General features: G+C 37.8%; 1 pseudogene; it reads right to left on the reverse strand.

Annotated features, from left to right (window-relative positions):
- Positions 1–342: 342 nt before the first annotated feature.
- On the reverse strand, positions 343–7,894 carry LOC117062675 (annotated as a pseudogene).
- Between the last annotated feature and the right edge of the window lie 1,211 nt (positions 7,895–9,105).

Genomic DNA, 9,105 nt, shown 5'->3' on the forward strand with positions numbered 1-9,105 from the left:
TTCTCGTGCCTCAGCCTCCTGAGTAGTTAGTATTACAAGCGTGAGCCACCACACCCAGCTAATATTTGTATTTTTTTAGTAGAGATGGGGTTTCACCAACTTGGCCAGGCTGGTCTCGAACTCCTTGCCTCAAGTGATCTGACTGCCTCAGCCTCCCAAAATGCTGGAATTACTGGCGTGAACCACTGTGCCCGGCCTGGCCATGTTCTTAGGACGTCTCTTGACACCAGCTATGCAAGGTGTAAACTTCTCATGATATGATGCTTGGGGAGCCAAAAACAAACTGGAAATAACTAGGTAAAACAAGTTTAGTGTCTTTGCTCACTCTGAGGACAGAACCACTTACACTGCAGAACCACCAAGGGTCTCAGGCACTTGGGATTCCGCAGCTTGCTCTTTAGGGCTCAGACCAGACTGGAACTTCTCCAGCTGCTCTGACTTGCCAGGGTTTTCAAGAGGGTGTTCTTGCACTCCAGCTGGGAGTTCATCTCCACCAGCTCTAGTATCTGCTCCTTCAGAATCTCCACCTCTTCTCTCACAGCATGCATTAGATGATTCTTCATCAGATCCAGGGATCCATGGCCTGCTCTATCTTGTTGTCTACGGCCACCATGCTGACTCTGGAGGCACTGACTTCAAAACTAGCTAGAAATTCCTTCTGGGCTGGGAAGCTTCCCGCCTTCTCCAAAGCAGTGCATGGTGGGCAGCCAGAAACCTGCCCCACCCTGCACAGTCCTGCCCAGCCCTACCCAGCCCTGCCCACCTTTCCTCTGATTCTGGCTACCTATGTGGCTGCAGCAGCTGGTTCTGATGGCACAGGCTGCAATTTAAAAAAGAAGTCCAATATAATTCTTATCCTTATTGCTTTCCAGTTAAGATATTTTTGTCTCTTGTGATCTTTTTCAATATTTTTTCTGTCTTTGATTTTCTTTATATAATTTTCGCAGGTGTAGACTTTTTGACATTTATATTGCTCTGTGTGCTTTGAAATGCCTGTAACTGTGGTTTGGTGTCTGACATTAATCCTAGTAGATTCTCAGTCATTATTGCTTCGAGTATTTCTCCTGTTCCTTTCTCTTTTTCTTCTTTTCCCAGTATTCTCATTACATATATGTTATACCTTTTGTAGTCATCTCACATTTCTGTTCTATTTTTTTTTCTGTATTTTTGTTCTTTGCGTTTCAGTTTGTGAAATTTCTATTGACATTATCTTCCAGTTCACTGTTTCCTTCATGGGCCATGTTCAGTTTACTAATGACCCATCAAAGGTATTCTTCTTTTTTGTTACAGTGTTTTTGATTTCTAGCAATTCCTTGTATTCTTTCTTAAAATTTCCATCTCATGGCTTACATTATCCATCTGTTCTTGCATGTTGACACTTTTTTCATTAGAATATTTGGCTTATTAAATCAGTTATTTTTAATTTTCTGTCAGATAATCCTCTGTGTCATATCTGAATCCAGATCTTACATTTGCTTTGTCTCTTCAAATTGTGTGGTCTTTTGTGATTTTTTGTTGGAAGGAAGTCATGATATACTGGATAACTGTGGCATATAGGTCTTCACTGATGTATTGCTAGAATGTGGGTGGAAGGAGAATCATTATATTGCCCTATGGTTTGACCTCAGCCTTTTAGTGAGCCTGTTTCCCTGAGCTATGACCTTTGTAATTGCTTCTCATCATTCCTCCACCACCTAGGTGATACAGGGGCTCCAGATATTGCTGAAGTTAAATACTTTCCTTCCAGGTTGGTTAGCCTCTGGTAAAGCCCCAGTGGATACAGCTTTGACAAAATAGTCTTTCTTGAGGGCGGGCCTTGTGAAAAACTGAATGCTCTCAGAGTATTGCCTAATGGCTGCTTTTCCTCTCCTCCTGCTGAAATAACTAAGACATTTTTCTCCGATGTTCACTGTGAGAACCTAGTTATCTCTTGGCAGTAAAACTCACAAAAATGTGAAAGCATCTCTAAGACTACCCTCACCTTGGAGCTTTTAACTCTCAAACTTTTTTCACACATATCCTCCAGAAATGTATAATTATTGTTTAGATTTTTCTACTCTGGATTGGTTAACATGGGGATTTCTGTGCGTGCATTTCTGCTTCAATAAGTTGTTATTCTATCTACTTATCTTCTACAATTTTGGAGACAGTGGTTTGCCCTATGACCTAAGTTCTCTGATGAATCAATAATATGGTGTTGATTTTCAGTTTGTTCAGCTTTTGTTGTTGTTGTGTGGACAGGACTGTTGACCTCCACATTCTTTACATGATTAACTGGAAACTGGAAATTCCCTTTATGAACATTTCAAGTGGGAAAGTTTTCTGGGAACTTTTTGTCTCTGTATTGACATGTTAGTCCTTTTTTTTTTTTTTTTTTTGTTTGTTTGAGATGGAGTTTCGTTCTTGTCACCCAGGCTGGAGTGCAGTGGCGCAGTTTTGGCTCACTGCAACGTCTGCCTCCCGGGTTCAAGCGACTCTCCTGCCTCAGCCTACAGAGTAGCTGGGATCAAGCGCTTGCCACCACACCCAGCTAATTTTTGTATTTTTAGTAGAGACGGGGTTTCTCCATGTTTGTCAGGCTTGTCTCAAACTCCTGACCTCAGGCAATCTGCCTGCCTCGGCCTCCCAAAGTGCTAGGATTTCAGGCGTGAGCCACCGCTCCTGGCAGTAATTCTTATAACAAGATTTTCGGTTATTTATGAGTGGAAGCTGGCATGATGTTAGTCCTTGGGAGAAATTATTAGTCCTGTGCATCTTGAGGCAGAATAAAAGTTCAATTCAGAGAAACAAAAACCTAACTATATAAAAACAATGAAATAGGTAAAGACAAATGCCAAAGTGATAAGTTTAGTTGTTTATCCAACAAGTTGCCTTTTATCAAGTTGACAGCTACAGTATTTTTGTTTTTGTGGTTGGAAAACTGGAGTATCAATTAAGATACTTCCAGCCACATGTATTAGAATACCAGACTGAAATGGAATTAAACCCTAGAGGTTTATTACTTTCACATAAAAAATACCAGAGAGAGATGGTTCAGGTGTTGGTTAAGTGGCTTCTTTTATTCTCTCAGGCTTCCCCTTGAAGGATCTCATCCTCACATATTTATAACTGAAGCCCCAGGAATCTCATGCTGACAGACTATATTTGATGCAGGGAAGGGCAAGGCAGAACATTTGCCTAGTTTATCACTCCTAATCATGGAAGAAAACCTTTCTCTGAAGCCACATCCCAGCACAGAAGATTTCTTCTTGGATTCCATTGGCGCCAGTTGGTTTTCAGCCTCAAACCCTAGTGAAGAATCAGATATAAACATTAGGGCACCATCAAAATCGAGGATGTTTATGTCTGTTTCTGAGTAAGAATATGAGAATAGTCTTTATAATTTTTTTGGAATAAAATGGCCTATTAAGCACGGTGAAACCCCGTCTCTACTAAAAATACAAAAACTAGCTGGGCGAGGTGGCGGGCGCCTGTAGTCCCAGCTACTCGGGAGGCTGAGGCAGGAGAATGGCGTAAACCCGGGCGGCGGAGCTTGCAGTGAGCTGAGATCCGGCCACTGCACTCCAGTCCGGGAGACAGAGCAAGACTCCGCCTCAAAAAAAAAAAAAAAAGAAAAGAAAAGAAAGAAAAAATATTTTACTTCTACATGAAATTTAGCATTTCAACATTGAAGTTGCTTTTTATATGCATATTGTAAATGTATCCCCCCAATGTTAAGCTTTGCTGATATAATTTAATTTTTATTTGCTACTAGTTCTTCAATACGTGAAGAAGGGAACTATCTTAACCATGAGTTTTTTGTTGAGTTAATTTCTTAGTTTAAACTGTTATCACTTGTAAAATTTATAACTACAGAGGAGCAGTATGTGAGAGACAGAGTAAAAATAGACGTGAAGTCTGCTGTATTCGATCTAGCCATAACATAATTATTTTGCAATGAAAGGTATAGTTCTGAATTTACTGGAACTACTTAATTCTTTTCAGTTATAATTCAGGATAATAAGCTACTTGAAAACATATAATGAAACTGAAGGACATAGTTCCTTTTTTTACTTTAATAAGTGGATTCAGGTTAATTGCTTTTATTTTACATTGAAATGAATCGTTTGGTTGTGTCAGAGCTTAATAAAGCATGAATGAATGTACGTGGTATAAAATCACATTTTTCTTGTTTTTTTCTGATGTGTTTCAGATAGAGTGATTAACCATCCCTGCTAATGTGGAACAGAGAGGTTTCATGGGATACTGGACTTTCAGTGCTAAAAGTAGTAAAGTCTAAGGAAAGCCAAGAGGCATTGATCACTCTAGCTTCAGAGTGTCTTAAAGCTTCGAAGTATATATTTTGGATTAGAATTCATGAATGAATTTTAGGCCGTTGGCAAATAAATGTATTTCATGAGAAGTCATCTTTCTGTCATCCTTAATATAAAACTCTTTGTTTTCTAATTTGGCTTTCTTAGTAAATTATTTGGCTTCTTTAATAGTTTCTGTAGTCACATCTTATTGTTCTTTTGGTCTTTGCCTCTCATTTCAAAGTAATTCTGATAATAATTAAGTTACAACATAACATATAGTATTTATTAAAAGTATGGACTTTGTGAGAAGCATAACTTAGAAACAGAATCCATTGACTGTGAGTGTAACATACTGCATTGTGTTTTCATCTACAGCTGGCTGGCAAAATGTAACAATGTGAAAGAAGAAAACTCTAGGAAGAAACTTCAACAGCAAAATGAAATGTCTGTTGATTTGCAGTTTAATATTTATTTAATACAATATTCCCCCCAATCCACAATATTTTACTGGCAAAACTAGTCCTGATCCTTCCTAAAACTGTTTGACAATGAGAAGTTTATGGTAATGCATGGTAGTATGTTTTAAGATAATATTGGCCGGGCGCGGTGGCTCAAGCCTGTAATCCCAGCACTTTGGGAGGCCGAGACGGGCGGATCACGAGGTCAGGAGATCGAGACCATCCTGGCTAACACGGTGAAACCCCGTCTCTACTAAAAATACAAAAAACTAGCCGGCGAGGTGGCGGGCGCCTGTAGTCCCAGCTACTCCAGAGGCTGAGGCAGGAGAATGGTGTAAACCCGGGAGGCGGAGCTTGCAGTGAGCTGAGATCCGGCCACTGCACTCCAGCCCGGGCGACAGAGCGAGACTCCGTCTCAAAAAAAAAAAAAAAAAAAAAAAAAAAAAAAAAAAAAAAAAAAAATAATATTTAGCTAGCGGCACACTGCACCTCCTGTTATAATTAAAGTATTTTTTGTGTTAAATACAAAATTTAAAAATGTTTGCTATGATAAATGTAATGTTTTGCTACAGGTTTTCTATGGAAAGTCTTCAGCATTGACTACATTGAAAATTCTCGGAAAATATGTTTCAAATTTAAAAAACTTAATGTACTCAGAGTTTTTCAGTAACACTTCTTCTACTTATATTGTAGCTACTTAGTGTGAGTCTTTTACTTGCTTTCAATTTATTTATTTATTTAACAAATATTCACTATGGGCAAAGCACTATAATAGTAAACAAGTGATAGTGATGAACAAAACAAACACGTTCCCTATTTTCCATGGTGGTTTTCAAAGTCTTTTAATAAAATAAAACAATATTTCTCTGCCTTTCAGTGCTAGTTATTTCAAATTCTTTTAGAAATTAGATAAGGTGTAATCAAATAACAAATTTTAGTTGGATTAGATTACTGTTAATTTATGCAAAGCTTCTCACATAATTATTGTACTGGTGGGAAGAATTTTTAAGCCTGTTGAGGTTAGCTGTGCAATCAACTCCCATGAAGATAACAAAAGGTAATTGGACTCTGATCTGTTGAACAAAACTAAGTCATAATACAAGTTATGTTTTCATTTATATATGAACTTCATATTCAGTCGCTTACAAGAGAAACTGCTGTGAGGTCATTGATGGTTCCTCCTCTTCTTTACCATTCATGGACTACCCAATACCTATGTCTGTTTTTTTTTTTTTTTTTTTTTTAATGGACAGTAGCCTGGGACATACTCCCAAGTTTCCTTGGGAGCGCTCCTTCCTATGTCTTAATTAATCTATTTCTACTTCTTAATACATTTTCCATCTTTTTTTTATATCCATGTATTAGCTCAGATACTTGTACTCTCTCACACGGTTTAGTGGAACATTCATATATTTAGTCTTCTTACCTCCGGGATTCTCTGTTCTCATCCCATCATTTACATTGGCACAAGAATAATCTAAAGGTATTGTAAATAGAATTATTTGTTTACAGAATAGAATGTAAATGTAAAATTTGTAGACTAGAATCTGAAAGTAAAATGCAAATACAATTTTGTTCATCTCTTGCTTGAACATCTTCTATGGCTCCAAATATTTTCACTATAAAGATAAATTAGTCATTGTAAACAAAGTCCTTTATGACCTGATCAGTTAACCTTATCTGCTTCCTTCCCCACTGCTCTTTACCACATACCATATACAACTGCTTTATTGAAATAGTCTCTTCACCATTCATGCCTTTTTCATGTCATGTACTTTTATACTTCTGTGTTGTTCCCACTGTCTAGCATGTCTTTCTCCCTTTTTCTATCTGATCAACTCCTACTCACTTTTCAATATTCCTTCTCTGAAACATACTGTTATTTTCTGATAGAGGTACTCTCATTCCCTCATTTGATTTCCCATAGCATATTACACAAATGTTTACTATAGAACTTGCCACATTTCATCATCACTTTACCTATCTTTCTGACTCTGCTACTAGTTTTTTAAGAACAGACACTAAGTCTTAAGAAACTTTGGAATCCCATCCCCTATCATAGAGATTAGCTAGTTAACTATCTAGGTAATATGTGTCTTACACTAATACTGTCTTATGCTGATACTTATGCAATATGTCTTCATCATCAAAAAAACTAAATTGCTTATTCAGGATAACTTGATGAATAAATTATAAATTGTTTGCTTGCTAGAATATATAAGTGATTTTACCATTTGGGCACTTTGAAAATACTGAAATCATTTGAAAGGCAGATGAAATCTTCTTAATCTTCAACTTAAAATTGCTTTAATATTTGGAAGAGGACAGGTGCAATAGTGCTGCTCTACAACTTATTGTGAGAGCTTAGACAAGCTATTTAACCTTTGTAATCTTCAATTACTATGTTTCATGGAGATAAAACAGCATATACCTCATGGAGTTTATTAAGGAAAAACCTAAGACAAGTTAAATTCAACAAAGTTTATTTGAGCAAGCAGTAGCTTCTAGAACCAGGCAGCATTCTGGACCAAAGATTATTCAGAATGCAGCCACCCTGAATGTGGTGAGCTATATTTACAACCAGAAAACAGAAAATGACATATAGGGATTACTTGATTGGTGCAGTTTGCATTTGCCTTATTTGGGAATAATTTAGCAGCTTTCAGCAGCTTTTAGCAGCTTTCAGACCTTCAGCTGAAGGTCCTGCTATTACAGTTGACTGAGACACTGTTGCTTCGTTACAAAGGCATACTACTGTGTATGCTGACAACTTGTTTACACATCAAGCTAGGCCACACTTCATTATGTAAAAATGCCACTTTAAACCATACTTAATTTAACAACTTCCCCCATTTGGTCATCCTCTCGTCCAAAAGAGATTGACCAAAGCCATAGACATGGGGAGTTACACCATCCTCTGCAGCCTTCATGATCGCTCTTCTGGATCCAGCAATTGTCAAGAATTTACAATTTCATGATGTAAAATAAGTTAGATGACTCTTATGTTTTTGTTATTCCAACTGTAATGAGACCATCCAATGCACAGAAAACAGCTGTATATGGGTATTTAAAATGTTTGAGTGAGGACAACACAATTCAATGCCAAGAAACTGAAACTCACCTTTCAGCAGGAGTCTCCATGAATTAACTAATCAAAACTGAACAACTGAAAATTCAGGCACTAAGCATAATTCATTAGTGTTTGAGTCCCATTGGTCATACTCCTTGTTTGGAATATGATGGAGAACGAGGCCCATGGCATGCTGCAAGATTGTCTGATCTAAAGAGGTATTCAAGTTTGTGGTTAGTCTGGTGACACAATTCATAGTGATCTGGAGATCCATTAACAGAAATGTAAATGTTAGAAAACCTTAGAGCAGCCAAGCTTGCCATCCATTTGTCAGAGGGTAGCCTCTATGCATCTGAATCCCTAAGAGGTTTGATTGGTCACAAAGTCCAAATTTTTTCCCAGTTATGAATTAGCTTTAATTTCATACAACTGGCACCCCACTACTGCCAAAAGTGAGGCCCCAGAAACATGACAGGAACCTTTCCTCATTGGAAACAAATTTGTCCATATTCATTTCAACATGGATACGAATTTTGATTATTGACCTTTTTGATGTCTGATTATAGAAAATACTAAGAAGATTTTTAGGAAAAGCTGTCTGGAAGGCAGAAGGGAGACTGGACAAACAGCAAGATTTTAAAGTGAAGAGGCAGACCCAGTATAGGCCCTCGGGAGCTGGAAAGGAAGGCCACCTAGTGGCGTTTGAGCGAAGGTCAGTTATATCTACTCAGTCAATAATCATAGCTCCTGAATAAAATACAAAAATAAATTTGCTCTTAGGTGGCCCCTCTGTTGTACACTGTAGGTGTGCATAACCACACCTATTGGTGAGTAGTGTTATATAGGCAGTTACTTGTTCCCGCATAGGTAGTTTCTGGGTCTCTAATATTTGATGCCAGAAAGCACAGTATACCTTGTAAAAGGCATCACCCAGAGAGGATTTTTTTGTAAAGTTCCTCGTAGCAAGTAGGCTATTGATTGGAAAAGTAAGAGTACTGCTTCTATAGATCATAGGAAAACAATAAGTGGTGATGTTTAACATATCAGGGATAACTTTTCACTCTTCCTTTGAGGTTTTCAAGGTGAGTATGGGAACATGAAGAGGTATTGGCAATAATGGAATGATTTCTTAAGGGTTTTTCTTTTTGCGTTAGACCACAAATCCAACAATTAGTTGGTTTCTTGCTAGAGCATAAGCTTTTGCTAAAGCAATCCACAGGTTATTGTCCCATGAATTTTCCTGCATGAAAAGAGAAAGGGTGAGAACAGCAGAAAACAGGAG

Source organism: Trachypithecus francoisi, unplaced genomic scaffold (assembly GCF_009764315.1).
Source record: "Trachypithecus francoisi isolate TF-2019V2 unplaced genomic scaffold, Tfra_2.0 Contig01531, whole genome shotgun sequence".
Lineage (NCBI taxonomy): Eukaryota > Metazoa > Chordata > Mammalia > Primates > Cercopithecidae > Trachypithecus > Trachypithecus francoisi.